Here is a 26425-nt window from a genome sequence, read left to right as displayed (position 1 = left end):
ATTATAACTCCTTGCTCAAATTTAGAAGATGACCCAGACATATGAAAACTAGAGAGACTAAGGAAACAGCAATGAAAATCACAGAGCGTTAAGTGGATTTAACAAAATCTGTTTATCTTTTTGAAGAAAGAGTGATATATGAACCAAACTTGAGATCATTTGCTTGGCTCTTATCCAAATTGCTGCCAGTGAGTGGCAAATAACTGATTTTTAGCTAGGGAAATGTTTTCAAAAGACTTTCTCTGATGAAAACACTCCAGGTGGAGAGTGAATCCACTGGAGCAACGGTGTGGGGGCTCCGCTCCTGGGTTAGCTGGGCTTTGTCTCTAAAGCTGCAGGGACAACTTTGTTCTAAGTGGAAAGAAGTTGGCTGGGTGAGCCCCAGACTAAAAAAAAAAAAAAAAAAAAGGATGAACATCAAACATCAGTAGACTCCACAAAGAAGGAAGCAACATTAAGTTATTACTCAAGAAATTTTCTCCTCTAACTTGCTCTGCATATCAAAGCTACCTCTTTTTTGAAGCAAGCTGCTAGCAGGCCAAGGAAAAGGCACAGGAGTCTTCTGCACTGGAGAGTTGATGCTTCCCTACACCACTCTGCATTGTTTACATTTGGCTCTCCCCAGCCCTAAGCAAGAGTTCATTTTATACTAACCCTAGCATTGTATTTACTTCTATTTTTAAATCCCCTGAAGCACACAGAACCACAATGCCTGAAAGAACAGAATACTAATGGAAATAAAATAGGTTGTAAAAATCGTAGCCAAAACCCAACTACTCGTGCGAGATGAGGCTGGCAGGTATATGATGCAAGAGGAATAAATGCGCAGATACAATAAACACAGCGAGTAGCACGAGGGAGGATTTTTACCCTGCTGCTTAATTTAGTCAAAGAGACCAACGCTCGGGACCCATGCCGCTGACCAGGTGTCCTGTAAGAGCAGCAGACCATTTTCAAAGATCAAAACAAGGAAGCTCACTTTTACTTGCAGACGCAAATCACTGCATTCTTATTACTTCTTTCTAGTTTTCTTTGTTTTAGTTGCACAGACACCCTCACACACACTACCGAAGACATAAAAATTCACAAGGCTTTAGACTTTCAAATAATAAAGGGTGAAATCAGACAGGAAGGAGCTGGGGTGGAGGGAGAGAAATTTGTCCTGTGCCCATGGAGGGCTGGGGGTGGGGGTGCCGAGGAAATTCCACCCAGCAAGTTATGCTCCTGCAACAGAAGAGTTCAGTTTCATAGATTCAGTTGTGCCTTACCTGGTTTTGTAGTGAAATGCACCAACATGCCCCTAATTCTTCCCCTAAAGTACTACATATGCTGAGAGCTATAGTATTTGACCGTGCACATTTCCACAGAAGAAACTCCAAAGCAACCTTTAACTTCAATAAAACGCTGTGTTCATTCTTCCCCTTGTGCTCAACACACAGCAATCTAATACACCTCATCATGTGGTCCGTTGCCATGGTAGCAATGAATCCAGCTGCTGAAATACAAAAGACTGACAAAAAGTTGCCTTTTTCCCCTCCACCCACCCTGACAAAGTCAGAGTTTTTTTCCCCCCTGTATGACAAGTCTAATTTGAATATGCTTCTGGTGCTGACTCAACTTTGTGAGCAAGGGGGAAAAAAAAAAAAGAAAAACGAATAGCAGAGGTACGAGAAATAAAAGGTCCCCAAAGCATTTAAACAAATGAAATAACTATATGCATTTTTAAGTTGCCACTAATCCCTCAAAATATTGATCATTAGCTGCTACGTCTTCCAGCCAAGTATATTTAGATGTCAGCTACTAACTCAATAGAAAATGCAGCAATGATCTCACAGCTCCTTTATATATATATATATATATATATAGCTCATATATATATATATATATATAAATTTAGCTCATATATATATATATATAAAAGTTAAATAATTCAGTCACCACGGATGCTGAAAACACTACACCAGTGTATGAAGGGCCAGTCTCAAAGTATTTTCCTAGAGCAGACTTCTAATCACAGCTCAGAGGTGGGAGGTAAAATTCTTCATTTTCTTTTCATCATACCCTGTGTTTAACCATTATTTAAACAGATGAAGTCTCGGTCTTATTTCAAGTGATCATAGATTTGGATCTGTGGTGACACAGCCCAGTAGAATCAACCAAACCATACTTGGGGGCTCTATATTAAGAGTAGGAGTTTGGAGTTGAGACAACAGCAACTCTGAAGAATCCTGGGACCCCCAAACCCTTGGGTATGTGATTACAATTTAAGCAACCAGATTCAATTTATTCCTGGTCCTTTAAGGAAGCCTGGTGGGAGGCCTGGGTGACAGTCTTCATCTCAAGTCAGCTGTGGTCCCTCCTTCCCACTGGGGACATCCTTCACAGCAGCTGCTCTCTGTCTTCCAGCCAGCAGCAACTCTGTCCCTCGGGTCTCACACTGCCTGCCACTCCCCCGTGTCCACAGCTTTGCTTACTTTCCAAATTTAGCTCATATTTCATCATAGTTTTTTTGCATATCTCTTCTCTCTCTTTAGACATGGACTCTCTCAGGAAGGGGAATGTGGTCTTATTCATCTTTCCATACCATGTAATGAGCAAAGGGCTTGGCATAACGTAGGGCTCAGTGGCTATTTCCTGAATGGATGAAGCAGGGAAATGAATGCTTTATGTCAGCACGGTGGAGGAAAGCTCAGCTCCTCTGGGATTATGTCCAACCCCTGAGGGGTTTGCACAGGCTCTTCCTTATTATTCCTCACTGCAAAGGGAGGCAGGCAAGAGTAGCTCTTAAGGGGAGCAACCATGGAGTTACCCCGATGTGGGTTTGAAATCCAGCTCCTACCAGACTGGCTTTGTGATCTTGGATAGATCATTTAACCTCTCTAAACCTAGGTTATTGGGATCCCTGGGTGGCTCAGTGGTTTAGCGCCTGCCTTTGGCCCAGGGCGTGATCCTGGAGTCCCAGGATCGAGTCCCACGTCAGGCTCCCTGCATGGAGCCTGCTTCTCCCTCTGCCTGTCTCTCTGCCTCTCTCTCTCTCTCTGTCTCTCATGAATGAATAAATAAATAAATAAATTAAATTAAAAAAAAATAAACCTGGCTTACTCTTTTGTAAAATTTCTACTTTAAAGAGTTATGAAAAAGGATTAAATGGGATAGCCCAAGGCAAATGCCAAACACTGAACTTGAAACATAGTAAGTGCTCAATAAATTATGCTAGTATTATTTCACAAAACTGTTTATGAATTTTGAACAATAGGGACAATAAGAAAGCTCACTGACACCTGACTTTCCCTTGCTGATAAAACTGTCATTTCCAACCACATACACATTTTTCAATTATATGCTTCATAATATGTGTAGTGACCATTCATATGGTGACCATTTCAGGCAACTAGCCAGGATTGCTTGCTTCCACTTACAAACCATCTAGAGGAGATGACCAGTCAAAAGGTTTTACATATTCCCAATGTGAAATGGACTGTGAAAAGAGTATTAAAGTTGGTAGTAGATTAAAAAGATCTTTTTAGTATGAAAAACATGAAGTAAAGCAGTTCATTTTGATATTTATATCGAATTTTCAAGAAGTGGTCTCTGTTACGTAGTAGCAGGTTTTTTTTTCAATTAAAATGGGATATCAAGAATTGTCATCATAAAGAACCTCAGAATAGAAATTATGTACAAAGATCACACTTTTGCAATTTATCAGGGTTGGTTTAACAGCAGCCTTTGAAAGGTCACCTTGATCAGTAACAAGGGCTGTAAAGGGCTCACCACTACAGACTTTTAGCTGCTTTTTTCCACAGTCATCTAACTCAGGAAATTACCAGACACCCAAGCCAATTGCAAAGGAAAATGAGCATTAATATCCCTTTGAAGCCTTATAGTGCAAAGCAGCCAGGGGTTAAAACAGCAACAACAACAACAACAACAACAACAACAAAACAGAAACCTGTGATGGAGAAAAAACTTTCATGGTAGAAAGTTGCAAAAAGGAATAAAATAAATGTTGTGCACTGCAAGATTTCTCTATCATAAAAAAAAAAGCCCTACAACAGATCAGTAGAGATTATTAAAATAGTTTTGGCATTGCTACAACTCCGAAAAATCCTTCAGTGCTGTGACTCATGATGACACAGTCCTATAAAGCGTGAAACTGAGGCAGAACAGGCAAAAAGGCAAGAAGCATATACGCTGAAAAGTCAGAGCCTCTTAATCCTCTTCAGGACAGTTGATGAAGGAAAGAGGAATAGAACCACAATTTGAATAATTCATAATTACTCTCATATGTGGCTGGCTGAATAGACACTCTTTCACTGCTCGTATTCATTTCTTTAGGCTTCCTTTGTGTCTTTTTCCTCCTACAGATGGGTTATGCATCTCACTGTTCCTTGTTTTATAAACTGAAGAGACTGTCATTTACCTAGTTAATGTCTACTACTCCTAGAGCATAACTACGATTAGTAAACATACTTCGTCAGATGTTAAGCAACTTATTTGATTCTCTCTCTTAAGCAGTAGGGAAATGATGTCAATATATTTGGTTTCACAAAGTCTCAAATCCCCTTTTGCAAATGTTAAGATTCACTTCTTGCTCAGTGTGAGCAAAATTTGTAACAGATTCTATGCTGGTGTGACCTGCTTAATTTCATACAAAGAACCTAATCACCTAGGAAGAAACAGTTTTTGAGACAGACTGCTTTAGAATGCACCCAGGAAGATGTGCCAAGCCTGGGACCCACAGACCTGAGAAAGAACTTACAAGGTCCCTTGCTTCACGGCTCTCTCTTCCAGACACGAGAGCACCTAAAATCCCACAAACTCAAGGTAACAGCACGGGCTCAGAGGTCCCACCCTTGAATTAAGCAGCCTGGCTACTAAAAAAAAAACTGGCTGCTAATGTCAGTGAAATTAAAACAAGACAAAACATTTTGAACCTCTGCAAAGTCTATTTTTTTCAGGTCATGTTTTAAAATTGTTACTTATTTTTTTAATAACCACAAAGAGCTTTATTGTTAGGGTACTAGTTTAAATCAAATAAGAGAACTTGTTCACAGCAACAACAAAAAGATTGTGATCTATTGAACAATTTCTGCAGGCGCATAGTTTCTTGGGCTGCTTTGAGCAGCTGACCTAAAAAATATTAATCGGATTAGTATCTATTCTACTCATGAAAATTTCTTATGAAAGAACAAGGCTATTCCAAGGCATCTCAGTTTATATAACTCACTATCAAGATATTCTGTTTTACTCTTAAGATGTTTTCAAAACATGCACTTCTCTTTCGAACTGTATTAACAGTGCTATAAATAAGTATGTGTTTCTAAGTAGCACTGTGAAATCCATGGCTATACACTGTACGAATAACTTACTGTGAACCCCGAATCATTTTATCCTGTTCTCATATGGAAATTTATTCTCAAATTCCTGCTTTTGGATTTTTCATCTCTTCAAAATTCATAATTATACAGTTATATTCTGGATTCTTCCTTAGTGCAAAACACACCGAAACTTAATAATAAAAAGTCACACCACACACTCATTTTCTCACTGAAAGGTAATATCACAAGGCCAATGTAGAGAAATTGAAAAATACAGAAAGATTTATGAAATAATATTAAAAGCACACATAATTTAACTACCAGAGGTAACCAATATCGACATTTTGATATATTTCTTAATTTTATATGCTAAAAATCCTGGATGATTTTGACTAAGTTTTCTCCTGCTTAAAGAAAGACATGTAAAATAAAAACACCATATTACAGGTTCCTTGAAAATATTTTTAATAGTTGCATACAATACCACTATTTGAATGTATTAGAATTCACCTACCCACCTCTCATTGTTAAATATATACTTAGTCTTTCCAGGTTTCTTTGTATAAATGATATATCCTTGTATATAAATTTTTGGTTATATCTTGGGTTATTTTCTTAGAATAGGTACCTGTGCAGTAGGGGGAATTATGGGGTGTAAGTTAGAAAATCTAAGGATAGAATTTTATTTATTTCTTTTTTAAGCATAGAACTTTAGAGTTGGAAAACGCATCCCTATAATTGAGTGTAAGATTTCATTTTATTGACAAGGAAACTGAGGCGAGATAATTGGCTCAAAGTCCTGCCATGAATTTTTCTAGGGCAAGAACACAGATTGGGGTTCTTTGTGAGTCCACTTAGCTTTCTGTCATTTCACCCTGCTGACTCTAAATGGCAATTCATCTCTGGAGTGCTCCTTCCCAATTCTGGTTTGGTATCTTCTGTGAAACTCCATAAGGCAGGGATGAGAGTAGCTTGGATGGGGGTGACACAGTTTTATTTTTTATTTTTTGGTCAGAGACGATCCACATGGCAGCATCTCTACAGCATATATTCTCTCAGGTCAAAAATCTATCCTGAGAAGAACAAAAGGGAAGAAGATTCCAAGAGAGTTGAGAGGTCAAGATGCTCATAAAGTTAGTGAGTTTAAATTGATATAAAATTAGGCAGAGCTCTTTGATAGACTCCAAGTTCTCTTATGTGCTTGTATTCTGTTGGAAAAACAGAAGATCTGTGGGATTTGAGTGGCAGACTGTTAGGTAACTTGTGGAGGTAGGGGCATAAGTACTTATCTGGTCACCCTCTGTGACAATCCCATATTCTACAAACCCAGGTGTGTTTGCACAGCCACAACGATGTCTTCATTTGACAGAATATATTCTTTCTCAGAGGGAAAAGTGGAGAACATTTCTGAAAATCAAGTCTACCCATAAAGTCAAGGAAACAGGTATATTCCTGAGAACTCACTCTTGAAATTATTCATTTTCTTAGTCTGAATACATAGTACACAGAGATTATTATTTCTCGGTCTTTTCCATGTGACTTATTCTAAAATAAGATGACTTATTCTAATTCTAATTCATAAACTTTAATTAAGTGTCTTCCAGAATCACATATTGTATAGCAAAGAAATATAAATAGCCTACAACCTAGATGGGGGAGATAAGAATATGGATAAAGAAATATGGATAAAGAAAATGTAGCTGTAGATATAATGTATGAAATATGGATAAAGAAATATGGATAAAGAAAATATAGCTGTAGATATAATATATGAGAAAATATAATTAAGTGACTTGAGAGTAGATAGATAATTTAATTAGGTCAGCTTAAGCAGAACATTACTGGGGGAAATCACCCATTCGGTGTGCCTCGAAATTGGAAAGCAGTTTTTTTGGGGGATGTTACGTGTGTTTTCCCAGATTCTTTTCCTTTGTGTTTGAATAGTTGGACTATGTTTGCACAGTATACAAGCTAAAGCTCTATGGAGGGATGCCTGATGTACCCTAAGGGCATATTCAGTGACCAAGATTAGATGTAGGAGTGATAAAAGCTACTGAATTTCTCCCTTCCGCTGTAATGTACTCCTGAGAAAGGATAAGTAATTAAATAGTTGGTGGCAAGGTGAAGGGAGAGGAGGGGTAGTAGCTGCTTCTCCAGTAATATGTGTGTATATATTGTACGTGAGATGGAGAGATTAAGAAGCAAGTGCCGTGTAATGCACCCTGTAGGCACTCAAAGTTAATTATTGATGCCAACTTTGATAAAAATAAAGGGTATTATAAAATGAAGCAAGTTAGGAGAACGATTAAAGGCAAGACTATAAAAGAAGAAATTATTAAGGGAAAACACAGATTGAACAGCTGGAAAAAGATATAAGGTGATTTGGGGGGAAAATTAAAGAAAGAAGCGTATGTAGTTAAAGAGAACACACAGCAAAACTACACAGGAGGTATCAGAATACTGAAGAAATGCACAACTGAGAAAGTTGAAGAAGTTAAGACAAGTGATAAACCAATGTCTGATGTGTCATTCTTTATACTTAAATGAATTCCACTGTTGGAATGAATGAAGATGGTATATTTGATAATTAAACACATTTTATATAAATTGACCCATAATATAAAGATACAGGGCACTTGGGACCCTTCTGGGTGTCTCTGGTGGAAAACACTCCTTTAGCAGAGATCATCTAGCTGACATTTCAGAGGGTCCTGTAGGTGGCGATAGGGAGTTCACTGGAGTCCATCTGGGAGCTATTAGTCATGCTCCCTACTTCATACTGGTCAATTCTCCAACAGGCCATGGCATTCTGTTTAAAGCCTCACAGTGACATGTGAAATGGAGAAACTGGAGAAACCATTGCACAATGGTGAACAATGAACAGGAAGGGAAGTAGCACAGAAGTCTGTGAGGGAGGCACTTAGGCGTTTGAAAGGCTATCTGCACATAAATATTGGTGAGCAGGTGTTCTTCATTTTTTACTGAAGGCACCACACTTTGTGTTTGCCAGGTGAGACATCAGAAAGGACTCCTGGCATAATATCAAAACCATGGCATGTAAGTAATATGAGGCAGAGAGGCATTAGCTTCTACTTTGTTCATCACAGATGAATAGCGTTTTTGGAGGATGTTAGCCACTCATGTTTGTTATACACGTAAAGACACTTTATATCCCAATGGAGACACAATTACATGTTTCTATACACACACACTGAGAAGACAGAAACTTTAGGTCATACATCAGATCCTGTGGCTTGGATCGCCCACCCACACTATGATACTTGTAGCCATTATATACGATATACAAACACTATTTGTTTTATCTATTTAGGACTTACAATATCTTTGAGAAACACTGTAGACCACTTAAAAAATGAAAGTAACCAAAAATATTTTCTAATCACTTATAACCCTACCAGCTACAATTGATATTTTTGTATTTACTGATTCATATCTGTCTCCAAGTAACTATGTAGATTAATTTTAAAATGAATTGTTGAATGGGTGAAATAGGTGATGGAGATTGAAGAGTATACTTATGATGAGCACTAAGCCATGTATAGAATTATTGAATCACTGTACTGTATACTGGAAATGAATTTAATACTGTACATTAACTGCTGGAATTAAAATAAAAAATTTAATAAATTAAAAAAACAGAAAAATACTTCAAGAATGATAAAAAATGTAAATAAAAATACAAAAATGAGAAATAAAATAAAATGGATTGTTACTTTTAAAACTGCAGCATTTTCCATATTCTAAAGGAGGCTAGAGTCTTCATGACCATCTTTGAAGAACTTTCTTTTTTTGGAATAAACTTTAATGGGCCTACTGTTTATATATAAACTAGTCTGCAAGAAATTGATGAAGGAAGAGAAATTAAGCCACCTATGTAACAGAGAAAAACGGTCCCTTCATTATGGGTGGCATAGGTGGAGAACTGTAAGTTATTAACTGGAATGAGTAAGGATCTGGGGCCTAGATCAAGGGAGAATGGGTGCAGAAGTTCTGGACACAGCGAACTAGGTCCAAGTCATAGGGAATTCCTATCTGTAGGGGAAGCAGTTTCTAAAATATGGTGGCCAGGAGGAAATGACCAATATGGGATCCCTTCTGAAGAGTATGACTATGGTCCAAGGAATAATGATGCTGATGACTAATTTTGGGATTCTGACTTATGGTATCTCTGTTATCATCATCAAGATGTTGAAAAAGCTTTGAGAATTGCTCTAAGCTTCCAGCGAGTAATTAAGTCTGTGTCCACTCTTGGAATGGGGTATGAATTAAAAAAATGCTCTCTGAGAAAGTGATATTTGAGATGGCACCTGTGCAGAATGGGGAGGAGTCTTTAGGCAAAGGGAAGAGCATGTGTGAGATCCCTGAGAGGGAAAGAGCATGATGTTTTCAAGGAACACTAGAAGAACTGTGTGGTTATAATATGCATAAAGAGTCAAGGGTCATGGCATGGAAAAGTTGGCAGACTAGGGCTTTGGAAGGACTCCAAAATTTATTCTAAATACAGTAGGAAAGTTTTGAAGGATTTAAAATCTAATAGTGACACAATCCAACTTTTTTAAAAAAGATTTTTATTTATTCATTAGAGACACAAGAGACACAGAGAGAGGCACAGACACAGGCAGGGGGAGAAACAGGCTCCTCGCAGGGAGGCCGAGGTGGAACTCGATCATGGGTTTCCAGGATCACACCCTGGGCTGAAGGCGGTGCTAAACCACTGAGCTACCTGGGCTGCCCCATAATCCAACTTTTACTTTTAAAAGAGTGTCCTGGCTACAGTGTGGAGAATGGACAGAAGAGGGACAAGTGTGTTTAAAGAGCAACCAGTCTGGGACAGGCACCTAGGTGGCTCAGCAGTTGAGCGTCTACCTTCGGCTCAGGTTGTGATCCCAGGGTCCTGGGATTAGGACCTCTGCCTCTCCCTCTGCCTATGTCTCTGCCTCTCTCTCTGTGTCTCTCATTAACAAATAAATAAAATCTTAAAAAAAAAAATACTGTCTGAGGGCCAGGTGTTACTTCTGAACTAAAAAGCTGACAATGGAGACAGTGAGAAATGCGTACATTTGAAATATATTTTGGAGACTGAATTGACAGGACCGAGTCATAAACTGAATGAGGGAGAATGAATAAGAATAGAAGGTAAAGAAAAACCCTCAGTAGTAAATGGAGGTGCCATTTACTACAGTGCAGAAGCTGGCTGTAGGAGCATGTTGAGGGAATGCAACATGGGACAAGGCAAAGTATTGAATTTAAATGTCCCGGAGTCAGGCAGTTATGTCACATAGGTTGTGTCTCTATATGCCTGGAGCCCGAAAGATAGGGCTCAAAATAGAGATGTACAGGTGAGAGCTGGAGGTACAAGAGAATTTTTTAAAGCCATGGGAAAAGGAGAACATATGTGGAGAAGTGCACCCAAGACTCCTCTCCAAGACAGAGAGGGTCAGGGAGGTAAGAAGAAATTCTTGTATGTTTCTATGGAAGCTAAATGGGAGTTTTTCAGGAAGGAAGGGGTGGCCTTTGAATTGAAAGCTGCTGAGAAGTTAAGTAAGACGAGAATGGGAAAAGCATTCATTAATTTTAGAATATGGTGATAATGACCATCTTAATAAAAACCTTTTTCATGAAGGGCCACCTGGATGGCTCAGTGGTTGAGCATATGCCTTCAGTTCAGGTTATGATCTTGGGGTCCTGGGATCGAGTCCCACATTGGGCTCCTTGCAGGGGCCTGCTTATGTCTCTGCTTCTCTCTGTATGTTTCTCATGAATGAATAAATAAAACCATAAAAAAACCTTTTCCATGGAATGGTGAGGGACAGAAAAATAGGAGTTAAGGAGGTAGAGTCAGACTGGGTAAGCAAAAAAATTTTTTTTTGAGAAAATTGGATTTGTAGGGGAGCAGAGGTCGGGCAGTAAGTTAAAGGAAACATGAAATCAAGGGAATACTTCAAATATAGGAGACTGTAGAAAATATTTACATGCTGAGAAGAGTGATCCATTAAAGTCAGAGAGACTGATGATACGGGAAAGAAAATGGTTGATGGCATGTGCACAGCCCTAAGAGGGTAAAAGCGGACTAGATATGGAGCACATGTGGAGAAATTGCCTCTCTTGTGACAAGATGAGGGAAGAAGGGTGTAGATGAGGGTATATGTGTACATTTGGGCATGGAAAGAGGGAGTTCCTATCTAGTGGCTTCTATCATCTCAATGAAGTAAGAAGCAAGGTTGCTAGCTCAGAATGAGGAATGTGTAGAAGAATTTCGATGCAAGGGGAGAAGTAATGAGCTAGTCCTTGTGTAGATGAGGAGAATGAGCTGATTATAGAGAGAGTATTGCAAGCACATCTGATGTAGTGTACATGAGTCTAGCATGAGTCTAGCATGCTTAGTTGTGTGACTTTTTTTTTGACAAAGCTCAGCCAAAAAGGTATGGATAAGTGAGGGTTCATCTACTTGGTTTGCTATTGCCTGGTGAATATGATGAGAGGGAAGACATGCAAGAGAGTTGAAGGTACATAAAAGGAAAGGGACCATGGAATCTAACCAGGCAAGGAAGGAACTAAGGACAAGAGGTAGTTATTTGACAGGGAGAAAGAACTAGGAAAAAAAGCTTCTATAATGAACACAAAGAATTGCAAGTGTGGAGATCAGAACAAAAGATCCAGAAGGGTAGAAAGTAGTGTTTGGAGAGGGAGATATCTTGCTTGTTTTTCTGATGGTAGACATGGTTCAAAGAAGTAGATGGTTGAGGTCAAATGGAGGGATTTATTTCTGGATATAAGGAAGGTGTTGATTGGATCATCCATGCGTATACTGAAGTTATCTAGAACTAAGCACAGAAGCAGTGCCAATCAAAGTTCTGTAGGATACAGAGCTAAACTCTTTCCCTGTGATCTGTGGCTGGGTAGATTTTGTATGGTGAGAGTTGCTGGTGGCTTTCTTCATCATTGCATTGATAGAGCCTCCTTAAGTATTAATTCAGCACCAGAGGAAAAGAGAGCTGAGAAAGGGGAAAGAAACAAGGTGCCGAGCATAACGTTTGAACTTCTGAATCTACCCTTATCTTAAGCCTAACCATTCCTATTTTGTTAAACTAGCCTGAGTGTTTTTTTTTTTTTGTTTTTTGTTTTTTGTTTTTTTTTTTTAGCTTTTATTTATTTGGGAGAGAGAGAGAGAGAAAGAGCAAGCAAGCATGAGTGGGGTGGAGGGGCAGAGGGAGAGGGAGAAGCAGACTCCCTTTGAGCAGAGAGCTTGATGCGGAGCTCGATCCCAGGACCTGGAGATCATGACCTGTGCCAAACGCAGATGCTTAACCAACTGAGCCATCCAGGCACCCAAGGGTTGTTATTTTACTTGTTGCACAAGTAAGAGTTCTGTTTTAGTTCCTTCTACCTAAATGACACCAGATCTGCCAAATCTTCATTGATTCAGGAAGGATAACTAACTTATCCTTCACAAAGTATGATATAAAGGGCACACTGTAAAAATATTAATATTTAAGTAGCCCAATTAGAACAGAATGGCATCATATGGATGCACTTTGGATTGTGGGCAGTGTTTTCTTCAGAAGGTATAAGGCAGGAGTTTTTTATTTGGTGGGTTGATTTCACCATCCAGCTAAATGTGCTCTTACTCTACACAATTTTCTTTTGCTTCTACATTGCTTTTTAAAACAATGGGTTTTAAAAGGGAGATAAATGTTTCAGAATCCTTAAAAACTCAACTTGAAAAAGGTAATACTGTTAGAGGCTTGAATAAAGAGTGAAAGAGGTGCCTGGGTGCCTCAGTCAGGTAAGCGTCCAACTCTTGATTTCAGCTCAGGTCATGATCTCAGGGTCATGGATTGAGCCCCATATCAGGCTAGATGCTCAGTGTAGTGTCTACTTGAGATTCTCTCTCTCCCTCTCCTTCTGTGCCTCTTCCTCCTTGTGAGCATGTGCACACATGAACCGTCTCTCTCAAATAAATAAATATATCTTAAAATAAAAAGACTGAAATATCTGCCCCCCCCCAAAAACTGATCAAACAAGTTCGTAAGCATTTGGAAAAAGCTGAGAGCGTGAGTCTTAGCAGACATTTCATTCCGTAGAAAGCATATCAAAGATGTTAGGATCTGGTCTTGTTGCTTTTTCAGTCATTCGCTTGTCCCCTATCAGAGCATCGAGAAGAACATTATATTAAATGCTAATTCTCATTCTTATGATTTAATGAGCTACTTCTGAGAAAGCTACTGTTTCACCAGCCCATTAGAAACGTCTGAAATGGCTGGTGCTGAACTAAGGCTTAGGTCACCCAGCTGAAACTAATGTTAATGTTTCAGTTATTCATTTATGTTCTTCAGCCTCTTGGACACACCTCCACTGGTTACTAGGCAACCACAGCTTACTGCCTTTAGTATACATTAAGCATGAACTCTATGTGTGAGTATGGAAAGGGTCTGAATATTTTAATGAGAAGGCAATCATGAGCTGAACTAGACTATTATCTTTATTATTAGGTAAACGTGGGGGACCTCACTATTTTTCAGAAAGTGGATGAATAACACTTTAGTGACAAGCCTTCACGCTTACAGGTGCAACCGTGTACACAATAGCCTCAGAGCTGGAGGATATGGAAAACCTCAAAGGAATCCTTTTGATCAGATGGAGGAAGTCCTGTTCAGAACTGTGTTTAGGACGGGAATTTACAAGCCCTGCTTCTTAGGCCCTTTTAGCTCTTTGGATGGTGGGGAGGGAAAGGCCAGGGGAGCATGGAAAGGTGTTTATATTAGGGTAGTTTTACCACTGTACTTAATGTCTGAAAATGTTTCTTGCTAAAAAGAATTCAAAGTGCTGTGGGAATGTGCCAGAGATTCGGGTGGTGGCATGCTTGGTGCTACTCTGGTGGCACTGTTGGCCATGTAGGAGGGTATGTGAACCCAGCGGGGCTCTATCTGTGCCGGTATAAAATGGAACTTCACTGAATTGAGGTCATAAAAGGCTCATTTACAGCGGCTGAATGGGAAGAATGTAGCCTTCTCTGGAACATGATGAGGCTTTTTTATCTCCAAATGTGCCTTCTGCCGGATGTTACTACTCTGGGAAGAAATTCAACTTCAGAAGAGAAGCCATGTGATACTAGGGTTGTTCGTATGCATCAGGGAGGGATGGTATAAAAATAAGAACACTCTTAGAAAAAGACAGCCACCTTACTCATCTCTGCAGCTAGACCTGGAAGAAAAACTATGGCAAGGATTTATTTGAGACTGAACACGTATCATACACACACAAACAGAAAAATTTCCAGCCCACTGTTACAGAATTGTAAAGAATGATAGGAAAGAGAGCTAAGGTATTCATCTATTTTGATCATTTGAAACAATCAGATTCACGGTATAAGATTTTGCTAAAATAAACTGTATGGATTTAAAAGTCAGGTTTTGAAAGTTACAAAAATCAATTGATGGTGGAGATTCAAGTTAAAACAGTAAACTGTCACCCATATGAATGCACTAACATTAAAGCACGTTGTGATTAACTTTTGTAAACACATCATAATCCTCAGTTTTTGATAGGAAAGCATTGTTCCATCCATTCTCATAATGATCACAGTTTTAAAAAATCATACTTACATAAAGGTAAATAGCATCCTGCAAACTCTTCTGGGACACTAACGGGAAATCGACAGACAAAAGAGAACAGGCAGGGACCTAACCTGGGGCAATGAATAGAAGTCTTATTTTTTCTAAGCTACTATATGTTTATTTTACTCAAAGATAGGCACTGCAGTGTGCATATGCTACTCATATTTTTTTAATTCTTTTTCACTCTGGAATAGTAACAAGTTATCCAAAGCAGTAGACCAAAGGCACAGAGCTGTATCTTTTTGTTTTAATATATGGGGCATTTATAGATTTTCCTATTTTACATTTCTTTTTTAAAGAAACGAGTACGTTACAGTCACACTAGTTGCCATTTTTAGCATCACATTATGCCTGTCAGCACCTGGACTATTTTGTTATTCCCATTAAAGGGCAGTTTGTGGCTTTTATGCTGGGGTTTCAGACATGCGCGTACCAGACAATAAGCAGGATGTGAGCTAGGAAGGCGTTTTGGATTTTGCTCAGCTGTATATCCAACACCTAGCAAAGCTGCTCCTGGTAGTTCTCTAAAGTACTTGATGAATAGTAAATCTACTTCTTTGTATTATAAATAAAACCCAAATCAATTTCTTAGTCTTTCCTTACATGTAGAAAGTTCTCTTGGAGGAAAGTTAGATCACAAATATAGTAATACTGGCTAGTGTGTTGTATGATGGACAGGAGTTAGGTGGAAGGAGACTCATACAGGTCCTAGTTGTGACTTTGCTGTTAATTTTAGAGGTAGAACTTAATCTCTCGGCCTCCACATCCTCAAATGTAAAATTAAGAGTTGCTATAGCCTCAATGTCTGCCCTGAAGTTCAAATGTTGAAATCCTAATGCCCAATGTGATGTATCAGAATTTGGGAACTCTGGGGTTGATTAGGTCATGAGGATGGAGCCCTCATGAATAGGATTAGTGCTTTTATAAAGGAGGCCTGACAAAGCTGCCTAGCCCCTTCTACATGTGAGGATACAGAGAGCAAGTGTTTGCTTCAAACCAGGAAATGGGTCCTCACCAGAATGTGACCATGCTGGTGCCTTGATTTTGTACTTCTCAGCCTGAAGAACTATGAGAAATTAATATCCGTTCTTTATAAGCTACCCAGTCTCTGGTATTTTGTTATAGACGCTTGAATGAACTAACACAGGGGTCTAGGTTAAATAATCTGAAATATCATTTCTGATGCTTAAATCCTATGACTCTAAGACATAATCTATGGCAAATCAAAGTAGGATGCTATCTGAAATAATTATGCCTTATTTATCTCAGGCTCCCAGGTGCCTAACACAGAGCCAGGGAGTATAAGAGATGTCTTATATATTTAAAGAATAAATGAGTGAATGGTCATTATAGGTACAAATGTGGCCTAAGCATCATCAGGACTTTTCACCAGTGGAAGAAACCCTTCTGTATGGATACTGATTTTTGCAATTAAAATGAAGCCAGATATTGGTTTTTGCAAATTTTGAGTTTTATTCATGGCAGTTATTATTCTTATACATGATATTTGAATAGCGTGATTTTTAGAAAAATTCAGAACACATTTATGTACTCTTTTAAGGAGGGCTAACAGTGTCATGTCTACAGAAATTTTTTTATTTTGCATTCCAAACAAACTTTTTATAATTAGTTATAAATATTCACTTCATAAATATTCTTAAGGAGAAAAAAAGAAAAGGAGACAGAAATCCTTGCCTTCAAAAGCCCCCAGCACTAGTGGTGATTCTGCATAATGGATAGCCCTAAAATTCTACCAATTGACAGTGTTAGACATCATTTCCAAGCTTATGCTCACAACAGTACATGAGGTTTTTGCATAAATAGTCTCAGAACCACAAGGTGCTGTATCTTTTAAACTCTTGTTGAACAGAAATAGTGCTAATTTTAGCATCAGCCTAAACATAAACTTATTTGCCAATGAGAAAAAAAGATCTGTAGACTTATAAATAGCTTACTCCTCAGGAAATATTTTAAATGGAAAATTTTAGCATTATCTTACATACATATTCTTCTTCTAGGATTAAATTGGAAAGCTCTTTCAGTGAGGCAGTTTGCTGCAGTGGAAAGATAGGACTTCACACTCTCATCCTGCCACTTAGCAGAAATGTGACATTGGCAAGTTACCTACGCTCTTGAGACCCTAGTTTTCTTATCGGAATAAGGACAGAAACTATAGCTAATTTGCAAGGATATTATAAAAATTAAATAGGATAATATTTATGGAGCATCTGCTTTGGTGCTTGGCACAGTGGCACTAGATCCCCTCTGTGAGGTCTCCTGTTCCCTAAGGGAGCTTGTAATGCTGGAAGAAGTGCTATGATCTTCACCATCCTGGAAGCACTCAAGCATATCTCAAAATATGACCCTCCACACTTCATTCAAAACCAAAAAAAAGAGGAGACTACTGTGAGCTTGGTACGGGTGATTCAAAGTTAAAGAAAAGACTTGGCATTTGTTCTTAATGAAAATTTTAAAGGGAAGACAGATAACGTGGGAAGTGGCATGAGGCTGTGAGAGATTGAGATCCCTTTTCTTTCTATTGTCTATAATTGTTGCTGATCTCCTGGTAATGGCCCAAAGGGCTATGTGAACTCAGAGAAAGACTGATAACCGTTGACCCAGGAGAGGTCATTAATGACTTCACTGAAAGTCATTTGGTAGCAGCAACAGCTGTGATGGATCTTGAAGCATGACTGGGATATTGCCAGTCACTGGAGAGTACCTATGTGCATATGGGTGAGGGGGCTTTGGAGAGGAGTATGAATGGCAGGAGAGTCCAGGCAGAAAAATCAGTGTGAGTAAAAGTAAATGCACAAACAGTATGGTTTAGAAAATGTAGATTAGATGATTCCTATGCTAGCAAAGATCAACTGATGAGGAGCAAAGGTAGGTTCTGAAACTCAAGAGGTCTGTTGTGCCTGTATTATTACCTGCTAAGGAATACACGAGACAGATTTTGTTCTGCAGGTGATGATGCAGCCAGCACTGGCTTTGAGATTGAAGTGGCCCAGGGTAATTAGATCATATTGGCTACTGTTCATTGGGCATCTGCTATGTATCAGGAACTGTGCCTTCTTGTTTTATGGATATTATTTTCTAGTCTTCATGACAAATTATACAAAAGTTTTTAGGTAAGGATCTAAGGCTCAGAGAGGTCAAGTAATTCGCTGCTTAAAATTACACATTCTTAAATGGAGCAAATGAAATAAAAGGAGGAATAGGATTTTTAAAATATGAATTTCAGATTAAGCCATTAAAGCATAGGAATAATGAGACTTGAATGTAAATTAGGAAGTTGATTTAGACAGTCATGTTTTGTTTTATTTATTTATTTAAAATATTATTTATTTATTTATTTATTCATGAGAGACACAGAGAGAGAAGCAGAGACACAGGCAGAGGGAGAAGCAGCCTCCCTGTGGAGAGCCTGATGCAGGACTCGATCTCAGGATCCTGGGATCACGACCTGAGCCAATTGCAGATGCTCAACCACTGAGTCACCCAGGTACCACTTTTTTTTGTTTTTTTGTTTTTAAAGATTTTATTTATTTATTTGAGAGAGAGAGTGAGCAAGAGAGAGAACACAAGCAGGGGGGACGGCAGAGGCAGAGGGAGAAGCAGACTCCCCACTGAGTAGAGAGCCCTTTGCGGGGGGGGGGGGGGGGGGGCTGGCTTAATCCCAGTATCTAGAGATCATGACCTGAGCTGAATGCAGATGCTTAACTGAATGAGCCACCCAGGAGCCCCTAGATGGTCATGTTTTACAACAAAAGGAGAATAGGAACACTGAAAAGAGGGAATCTGTGGTTCAAAGTGAGGCCATTCAAGAGTAGGGTGATATCTCTTAATAAAGGCATGTTCTGAAATGATATAAGGTTTTTAATAAAAAATGTTGCTTCTGTGTTTTAAAGTTACTTGATAATTATATTACATGAGAGAGAGCGAACACAATAATTAAGTGCACAGGGTCTGAAGCCAGAGTGTCTGGATTTGAATTTTTACCCCCAATTTAACTTCAGGCAGATGATTTAATCTCCCTGAGTCCAAGTTTCCTTATCTTTCAAATAAGGAGATATAATACTACCTATGTTATAGAATTGTTTAAGCATGAAATGAAGTGTATGTCTCTCTCTCTATTTTTTAAGTATATGTCTATAAGAATAGTGTTTGGCAGAAAAGAAGAATGCAGTAAGCATTAGCTATCATTGCTTTGGGCCTTAGTCTTTATTCAACAACCATTTATTTAGAAATTATCTACAGTGAACCAAGGATTGGGCCAATTTCCAGGAATACTGAGATGGATTACAGATGATTTCTGCCTTTAAACATATTTGATTTTTTCCAATATCATACTTTGTGGTTCAGCAGAAATACTCCTGACTACGTCTTGTTTAAAGCACTTTCCTGAACTACGTGGGCCCCACAAATTTAAAATCTCCATTTACAGTGCTGCTCATCAGTGTAAGGACTAATACCTCCACTCTGCCTACCCTTCCTCCAATATGACATTAAGATCCATTCAGCCCCAGCTATCTTTTGTGGCATGTTTCCCTTGACCCATCAGGCAACATATGAACTTAGTGAGATTAGCTCAGTAGTCCCCTCCTATTTATGTGTACCAAACCCTCAGAAGCTGAGTGTACATACCACTCCCTCAGGAGTCTCTGGCTTGCTACTTCATTAGACTTCTGTGTGAGGTAGTATGTATTATTAATGGATGCATTTCCTTCCCCGAGAGTATTTTTTTAAAATATGACTTTATAAAGCCTCATTTCCCTAAGCTGGAGAGAAATGTTAATTATTAGAATTTTCAGTGCTGTATCAAACCTAAGGAAGGTTCGTTTTGAGAACATCAGTGATTCACTGCATCTTAAACCACACCATAAAGCTATTCATACCTGTGTGTCTCAATTTTGGGTTACCAAGGGATCTAAGTAATTCTGCTTGTGATGGCATTTTCACCTTGTCTGAAAGGATTCTCAATTAGGCATTGCAGATTTAACATTAACATTGTTTGAATAGACGAAAACTGTTGAGAGGAGGGACACCGTGTCCTCTTGAATGTATACACAATGCATTATAATGGACAGATGAACAGTCACGATAACCTCTGAGAAAAGATTGAAAGGGAAAATGTCTACATAAATAAATGAGAAAGAAATGAAAAAAGCAAAGTACTCGCATCTAAAATAACCAAGTGATTTTATGAAAAGCTATTTGAATATAGCAAGGAAGCCCTCAGTGGGATCATTGAGACAGTGGTGAATTGTTTACCTGCCCAGAAGAGACAGACACAAAGTGGCATCTGATCACTTAGCTTTCTAATAGAGCCCATATTTATTAAAGGAAATGTGAGCAGATCAGATCATAGGGCATCTTCAAGCAGCAAACAACTGTTACTGAAAGAGAGAGGTCAGATCCATAATCAGACAGATCTGAAGCTCCGGACTGAAATGTGAATGCAGAAATGGGAATGAGTCCCTATGAAGCAGTTCTTATCTGTACTCTGTGAAATGTATTTAAAAAGTAACAATCATATTTGGTACATATCTGAGACTTTAAAAAAGATTTTATTTATTCATTTTTGAGAGAGAGAGAGAAAGAAAGAGAGAGAATGGGCAAGGGGGGAGGGGCAGAAGCAGACTCTGATGAGGAGAGAGCCGGATGCAGTGCTCCATCCTGGGACCCAGGGATCATGACCCGAGTCAAAGGCAGCCGCTTAACTGACTGAGCCGCCCAATGCCCCCATATCTGAGAATTTAAAAATCTTCCTATTAACTTGATATACAAAATAAGAATATGACAATGATTTTGTTAACAGCAACAAATTAATGCTAATGCTTCTACACACAGCTTAGAATATAGCCTTAAATATATTATATATATTAAATTTTTTCTGGTGTAGAAAAATCAAACTTTACATTTAACCTGAAATGCACATCCTGAGAATCATTCTCATAGGAAGACACAAGTAATCCCTGTTCACTTCTTTTTGTCTAATAGTTTTGGGAGAAATTAATGAAGGACTGTTTGGCCAATGAGAATATAACCAAGAAAAGAGAAAACACCCTAAGTATTTAAAACAAATGGAATTTAATCTAGAGAAACAGTTGCAGGGATGATGGAAGAATTGAGAGTTAAGCAGGGGATCAACTCCGAGATCAACAGCAGCAGGAAGCCAAAGGCATGACCACCCACACATCTAACGGGAGAAAGGGAAGAGGTGATATTACTGGAGCTCAGAGTTCAAGGTTACTGATGGAAAGCGGGAACAATGAGGTGAGTCTTGGGGGCAGAGGTGGAAATATAGTCCAGAGGGGTCAGTCCCCATGGAACCAGTAGAGTAGGAGCAGAGCAAGGAACAGACAAGAAGGTAAACACTGGCACAGACCAGCAGAACTGGAAAATAGAGTTAAATAAATATGCTTCTCATCTTCATTTTCTCCTCCAGAAAATGAAGGGCAAATTGAAAATGAAGGGCAATTTGCCCTAGAAAACTAGGGCAAATTGATTTACTGATATTTTTTAAGGGCTCTAAGTTTAGCGCCTGTAACTGTGTTCACCAAACATCTTGTAAATAGATGAAATCACCATTGTAGTTCCACATACAATCTCAATAAACCAAATTTACACACCCCAAAGATTATGAGGGAATGAGCATCTTCACTTTGAAGTTAATAAAAAGTATAAAGGAAGCATTGGCGTCTTCTGCATTAGATGTAGAAAGCGGTCAGTGCTGTGTCAGTTGCATTGTTTTATTCAGAATTGTGAACAGAGGTTTATTCTGATGGAAATCGTCGTTCTTCAAAGTAGATAATAAAACCACACTTTGAAAACTGGACTCAAGAGGAGGGGGGAAAGCCACACAATTTCCTGCACAAGACCACTCAATTTCCTCCATACCTTTCTATTCTGCTGAGGAATGACAATGGCATATTGCGAACGAACAGTAAAGCACCAATTTGCAGGCTTATGTCTTTTGTAGCATGGAAAGGTAATTATGGATGATGATGTAAAAAATATTTATCCATTATGGCCAAGCAAAACAAAGCTTGATGTGTGTGAGCATATGTGTGTGCTTAATCATACATGGCAGTTTAAAAACTACACCTAACCTAAACCATGTCCTACTTTAAGCAGTATAAAATCTCCCCATGGGCAGCCTTTGAAATGTTAGCCTTGTGTGGCACACATAGACTTGTTAATGATTAAACTGTCATTACCACCATCAAATTTTCCTCCAGTTTATGCCATGAAAACATAGTTTTGTCTCATTCTGGCTTATTACTCTGATGCTAAATACTTTTATATATTTAAAAAATTAGATGACCTTTAGAATAGAATGAAGTACTATGGCATTTGCTTAATAGAAACGAGGAAGAATGTCAGGGTGTCTGTATGTCATACCTCATACTCCAGGTGATTTGACACAACAACAAAATCACAAAAGGCACGTAAAAACGAAGTCTTTCACTGTGTGGCACCCCCACTAGAAGTACAGAACATTGATAACATTTAACCCCATTTTCTTTTCATGCAAAGCAGAGAAGCACTTTTAAGAGGAAATAGGGCAAAGTCCATCTTAAATTCTTTGTTTTAGATACACTCACCTAAAATTCAATGAAGAAACAGCATGAACTTTCCAAAACCATCTATGTTCTCTTCTTTGAAATGGCAGTTGACTATGGCATTTAGAGGCTTCCCAAGCACTTCATCCAGGGATAGGTAAATTTTATTTATCTGCAATGAGAAAGTATACTTTTATTTAGCTAAGCAACTTACACTTACACGTTTATTACAGAAATAGGAAGCCAAAATGGGCAGATCGAGAACATATGGTATATTACTAATCCCCCCATATACTAATAATCCCTTTAGTTGAATTTCTAATATTCAACTAAAAGCCTTCATTTTCATTTACTATAAGAAATGTTTATAAAAATGGATGTTTGTGCCAGAAACCACTGTATGGGTGAGTATGGTGAGGCCCAGGCAGGTGAGGTGACTGTCCAAGATTAAGCACCTGGTTGGTAACAGACAGTGGCCTTGAACCTTGGGCTCCTGACATACCTCTTTATTTTTAGTTGATTAAAAACCCAGAAATGGGAAAATATGGAATCTCCTGTGTTTTCCAAGTAGGTAATTTTCTGGAATATTGTGTTACCATAATTTCTACCAAAGCCAAGGAAATTACAGCTGAGGTTAGAGTTAGGTTAGACCAGCATTTCCTCTAATGATTTAAGCCTGAGCAATCATAGGTAGATATCCTACAAGAGCAGACTACCCCAGAGACAACCTGACATTATTCAATGATTTGTATGATTTATGATGTTATGTAGTAATAACATAAATAATAAATAGTTTGTAAAATTGCCTGTTAATGTTTCTTAACAAAGCTGAATGATTTTCTAATCTTTTGCCTTCTGGGAAAACTCACAGATAAGAAGTGGAAGAGAGAGGTTCTAGTTGGCACTTTCCAGCAGATTCCCCAGTGGTGACCCAGTCACTCACTCACTATCTGCCATTGCTAGTCTTTCCTACCAATCTTTCTCATCCTTCCCTTGCCTCTTCCCCTCCTTACCAACACACAGACTGGATGTTACACCTTAAGTGCTGGAGAGCCTGTAGCAGCAGGGAGCTGAAGCTCGGGAAATCCCATGTTAAAGATGAAGGAAAACAATGGGAAGGGATCATAGAAAATAAAGGGGAGAAGGGGTCTGATGGCTGCAGGGGTAGAAAAGGAAGGTATGGGAGCCCAGCTCTACACCCCGGATGGGAGAAAGGTGCCATCTTGTCTCCAGCTCCACACCTCCACTTCCCCTGACCACTGACTTCTTCAACCCTGGTTATCGAAAAGAATTACAGTAACTATTTTAGCTCTCTTGGCTTCTGGCAACCTGTGATTTTAGGTTCCTAGGGAAAGTTCTATACAATAACTCCCTCTTGCTCTAAATCAAGTTTTTAGATATGTTCATTATTGTAGGAGATTTATTTCACAGGAGATAAAGACATTTTCACTACATAATTAACCCTTGTTCTGTGTCACCTTAGAACCCAGCTATCTTTCCCCATACTTAGATTCCAGGTACATACATGTATTTGGTATTCTTTGAATTAAATGTATTATTACAACAGTAGTACTTTCTTTTTTTTAAAAGATTTTTAAAAAAATTTATTTATGAGAAACACACACACACACACACAGAGAGAGAGAGAGAGAGAGAGAGAGAGAGAGAGAGAGAGGCAGAGACACAGGCAGAGGGAGAAGCAGGCTCCACGCAGGGAGCCCGACGTGGGACTCGATCCCGGGTCTCCAGGATCATGCCCTGGGCTGAAGGTGGCGCTAAACTGCTGAGCCACCCAGGCTGCCCACAACAGTAGTACTTTCAAACAATTTTTGTTTTCTTAAAGTACATGCTCCTTTTTTTTCTTTTCAAATTGAGAGTTCAGGTAAATTAGAGCTATGCATCTGGGAATAAGTTGTATCTTAAAAATATTCTCTCTTCCTCATGAATGCAGCTCTCTGAGCCCCCACATCAGGAAATAAAATGGAAATATTACACAATCTTATATATTTCTATATAAGACTATATAATGTATATTACACACATAGAGAAATTGACATCTAGCTGTATCTGCAATAGAGAGTCACTCAAGAAATCCTTTGGTTTTGGCTTGGGGACCTCTTAGGATCATGCTGCTGGTGTTTGCTCTTCTACCTGGCAATTTGGGGAAAAATGTTTTGCATTTTTGTCTTTTTTCTAGGTTCCTGGGTTACCTCAGACTGTAAGAGACAATGAGGGAGACGATGTTCAGATGGAGATGCTGTGTTAAAGTAACCCATGGGTTGGCTCAGGTTGCATGACTTGACTAGATCTATGACTTCAATAAAAGTTGCAACCTGAGTGATACCTTGATTGTAAGCTAGCTTCCATATTTGCTATTCCTTCTCCACCAACAGTGGCCCTTATTCAGCTTGTATGTCACAGGCAGTGATCAAAAGCAGATGTCGAATCTGGAAGTAGCTCTCTCCCTACCCAGCCTGGATTCTCTGCCCTGTGACTACTCCAGAGTACACAGAGCTGAGTTTCTAGAATTCTTTCTACTCTGAGCCGCAGGGTGATAGTCTCCCAAAGTGCCATTGAATTAAAGGCATCCATCCTACTCTCTCCTCTTGCTGTAGCCCACTGGACACTGGCAAAGCAAAAGTCTCACATGAACTCTGAGTGGGAATAAAAAACAATACCTTCCTCTCTTCAAAGTCTTATTTAAATTCTACATCAGCTACAAAATTCTTGTTTGAATGACTTGTGACTAGAAATTAAAATTTAACATCATGAGATAAAATTAAATACTGTCTCTTTTTTTCCAGCTCCCTGAAAAGCTCCCAGCCACTGTCTGATTGGAGGTAGGAGTCAATATCTTACCACAAGAGAAAGGAATATTTTGGTCATTTGGGGTACTCTGTTTTATTTTTATTTTTTTTTTAATTTTTATTTATTTATGATAGTCACAGAGAGAGAGAGAGAGAGAGAGGCAGAGACATAGGCAGAGGGAGAAGCAGGCTCCATGCACCGGGAGCCCGATGTGGGATTCGATCCTGGGTCTCCAGGATCGCGCCCTGGGCCAAAGGCAGGCGCCAAACCGCTGCGCCACCCAGGGATCCCGGGGTACTCTGTTTTAGATATGGTTGGGTAGATGTGGCAGGAGGCAGATTTTTTGCTTAATAAAATAAACTCCTCAAAACAGAGCACACAAAAATAGAATGGGTCACCTAAGAAAAGAGTAATTTTCAAACTAATGGTATCAATCTAACTGAGGCTCAATAATCACTTGTGGTGGTGGGATTTGGTCAAGGGCATGTATTCATTACACAAGGGTGGCATGAGTGGGCACTCCCAACTGAGATTAAATAGAAGCTAGCCTGATATTAGACTGGACTGGAGTTAATAATCACATTTTGTCCATAATTATGCCCTTACTGATCTTCCCACCTAAAATAGTACTCCTTTCTCATTCTCTACTGCTCATTCTGATATATTCTCCTACATGGCACTTCCATTATTTCTTTATTCATTCTTTGTCACTTCACATTAGAATATAAGCTCCACAAAGGCAGTAATTTTGTTCATTACTATATCCCTGCTGCTCAGAACACTGCCTGACACATAGTAGGCCTTCAGTACTATTTAATGCATGAATAATACATACAAATTTACATATCTCTTTTCTTATAAATATTTGATCCAATTTCCTCTTTCTTACTTCTATCAGTTTTCACCATGCTGGAAACAATTTCATCACAGTTGGAAGAATTCAAAGGTTGGGACATATGGGCGGCTCAGTAGTTGAGCGTCTGCTGTTGGCTCAGGTCATGATCCCGGGGTCCTGGGATCAAGTCCTATATCACGCTCCCCGCAGGGAGTCTGCTTCCCCTCTGCGTATGTTTCTGCCTCTCTCTCTCTCTCT

General features: G+C 39.0%; 1 protein-coding gene across 28 annotated transcripts in view; it reads right to left on the bottom strand.

Annotated features, from left to right (window-relative positions):
- Nucleotides 1-26425, bottom strand: part of DTNA (dystrobrevin alpha) — a 352302-nt gene that overhangs the window by 159709 nt on the left and 166168 nt on the right. For 27 of the 28 annotated variants that reach the window (XM_077900428.1, XM_077900430.1, XM_077900431.1 and 24 more), the window contains exon 2: nt 22567-22696. The gene's annotated coding sequence lies outside the window, so the exon portion shown is untranslated. Of the gene's footprint in view, nt 1-1268; nt 1427-22566; nt 22697-26425 lie in introns of those variants that run through there. The other variant, XM_077900434.1, reaches the window with a different exon arrangement.

The sequence above is a fragment of the Canis aureus genome, chromosome 6, assembly GCF_053574225.1.
Source record: "Canis aureus isolate CA01 chromosome 6, VMU_Caureus_v.1.0, whole genome shotgun sequence".
NCBI classification, from domain to species: domain Eukaryota; kingdom Metazoa; phylum Chordata; class Mammalia; order Carnivora; family Canidae; genus Canis; species Canis aureus.
Note: the sequence above shows the minus strand (reverse complement) of the source record. Positions and strands in the feature narration are given on the sequence as shown.